The following is a 3,011-nucleotide window of genomic DNA, read 5'->3' as shown; positions in this document are numbered from 1 at the left end:
ATATAGAAAGCTAGCTATAGACTGGTAGACGACAAGAAGGTGCATCGTGCAAGGCTTTCAGCCACAAAGATACAGATTATCTTTATCTCCATTAAGCATAGATTAAGTATACTTAATTCAATATACATTTAAAATTCTTACGGATTAGCTTGAGACAGTTTTGAAACTACTTCTGTCCGGTTCATAAAGAGGATATTTTTATACTTTTGTTTTAAAATTAAAGAACACAAAAAGGGAAATTCTGTTATAAAGTGTAAGGTAAACATTAATTAACATTTATCACGAATTAAGCATAAAAAACTTTGATTTACAGTGTAACTAAAATTTGTACAAGAACCAAGGACTAATTTTGCAAAGAAAATGGGCTCGCTGACAAACCCTTAGAGCATCTGGGTCTGGGCAAAGTAGTGTATTTGAAACTGCACTACAGCAAGCAAAAGCCCTCCCACGAAGATATTAGTCCTTCAGTGCAATCTTGAGTGATCCAGGACGGCTGAGGAACTTCTCTGTCAGCTTGCCCTCGAATACGATGTCGACGCGCTCTTAGTCAGTGAATAGTACCAGTACCAAGATAGGGACCCATCTTTTTGGTTCCCTGATACTCTTGGTACTGCTGCATTCTGGGCGCGTCAGGTCAAATCAAATCATTTATTGTCCATAAAACATAAATACAATGCATAGACAAAAGTCACAGTATCAAAATAAAAGTCATAAAACATCAGTTTCAAATGGCCTAAAATAAAAAAGAATACAATGTCAATGTACATAAAAAAAAACAATAAAAGCTACCTCTTAGTGCACAGACCTGGGATCAACATATATCACTCAAAACTGTCAAAGGCAAAGTACAAGTGCGGGGTAACGCGAAGGGCCGAGGTTTCGTTTGGGTTCGGTGCAGAGATGTCACTTACTTCAGTGTCTACCTCACTCCCAACGAGTCCTTCCGTGACTTTCGTGAGAAGATAGACCGCCTAGAAGCAGGGCCGGACTTAGGACTTCAGAGGCCCCGGGCGAATTTCCCGATGGGGCCCCCAGTATGATTATACGAGAACATATACGGTACACAATGTAACGCATTTACATGCACACTAATTTTAAATAGCTAATTTCAAGGTGAATTAATATGTAAACCTGTTAGAATGCTGTATTTTGCATAAACTAATTGTATGTAATATTTTAAGTCTGAAAATAGCTACAATGTACGGTGTTATTTTATGATTTGTTCTTGTTGTAATTGTATTTATAAAATTTTAATATACCTAGCAGGTACCTTACACATTTTTTGCAATACATTAAAATGTAATATCCTTTGCAACAAATAATGAAAACTATAGATAAAATAAAAATAAAATAACACGTACTTGTAAAAGGTTTAATTTAATTGTTTTACTGTAATACACATTCTATTTGGTGCTTGAATGAAAACTCAAATGAAAAATAACTAACATTAATTAATGGAATAAGTTATATTTAAACACGTGATGTAAGTCAGAGATAATGCATAAACTTTTAAAGCTTGAATATATTTTATAACTTACTATAATTTTACTAACAAACCTTTTACTGTACTAAGTTTATAAGATACAAGTCAAAACAATTTTAAAGTTTACTTTTTATAGATTAATCATTATAAAGTTTAGAACATAGTTATTTTCCCTATAAATAAATGTCACTTCCTACTCTGATACGTTGGCCACGTTGGCATGGCAATTAAAACCTCCTGCTTTTCCTACATTTCTTGGCTGCACTAAAACTATAAAATCATAAACTATGACTTATGTTTATTTTCATAGTGGTTTTGGCATGGAATTCTCGTTTGTATAATATGTTAAAAGTCCTAGCATGAAAAGTACCATTAAGAACTTTAACGAGTTTGAGTTTTTTCTTGACGAGTAAAATGTTACAATACAAGTCTAATAACCAATCACAAGCTAACCATTTATATGAGTAAACTGAAAGATAATTAAATGTATTCAATATAAATTAATACAACACAAACATAACATTCAATACAACATTAATTTGTTCTTTGTAGTGTTTGCAGAATTAATAATAAAATACAACACAAAAGTAGGCCTACGATAATGTCAACCAAAAACACACTGGGAGTAAAGTGATTTAAATTGTTTTGGATTGGCGATAAGGCATTGTATGTATGTGTATGCGCGTGCGTGAGACAGACAAGACTAGACAGGATCCCTTATCAGCTCATTATCATTTATTGTTGCAGCTGCTTGTTGAGCGCTTTTTTACGATTTCAGTCGACAACGCTCGCCCGCTCCCAAATAATGTAATTTTTGTTAACATCAGACGACCCTAGTTGTCATAAAATGTCTATATAGATTTTTTATCCTACTGGCGCTGTATGATTTTGACTCTATCGACTAAATTGAAGATCCGAATTTCGACGTATTTATAAAACCTATTTTATAAAACCTTTTAACTGAATGGGTAATATAATACTTCTGCCCCTTAAAATCGTGAATGGCATATACTTAGAGGTAAAAGAATAACATCTAATAAAACATATTTTTCAAACAATGTTTTTATTTTTCAAACGTATTAGATCTCAATTGAATCTCCATTTAACCCCAACACAATTGTACAAGTTACGTTCTACGTTAGGACAAGAGTTTTCATATTATTTATTGTATTTTTTGCCCCAAGCGAAGGGGCCCCCTTCAACTTGATCACCGCGGCCGTAGGTTTGTGTGAACGGCTTCATTGAAACTCAAACTGGTCCGTCACAGCCTAGCAGCTATGCTCGTGTAAACTAGGTCTAAGCGTGGGGCCCAGTGCAACCCTGAGGAAAAGTCCCTTAGAGTCAAGAATTTTGGTCCTAGTAATACCTTAAAGTTCATCTAACAATAACCTTAAATATAGGATAACGACAATAAAGCTGTTAAAAAAGAAGATCATTCGGTAAGTGTCTGATTAGTTTTCGAAGATATTAATAAAAACTACTGTGCAAGGGGCCCCTTCGGGGCCCCCCTAGGCCCGGGGGCCCCGGG

This window comes from Macrosteles quadrilineatus, unplaced genomic scaffold (assembly GCF_028750875.1).
Source record: "Macrosteles quadrilineatus isolate MER2022 unplaced genomic scaffold, UCM_ALF_1.0 Scaffold_11__1_contigs__length_5352618, whole genome shotgun sequence".
Lineage (NCBI taxonomy): Eukaryota > Metazoa > Arthropoda > Insecta > Hemiptera > Cicadellidae > Macrosteles > Macrosteles quadrilineatus.
The sequence above is the reverse complement of the archived record's forward strand: the minus strand, read 5'-3'. Positions refer to the sequence as shown.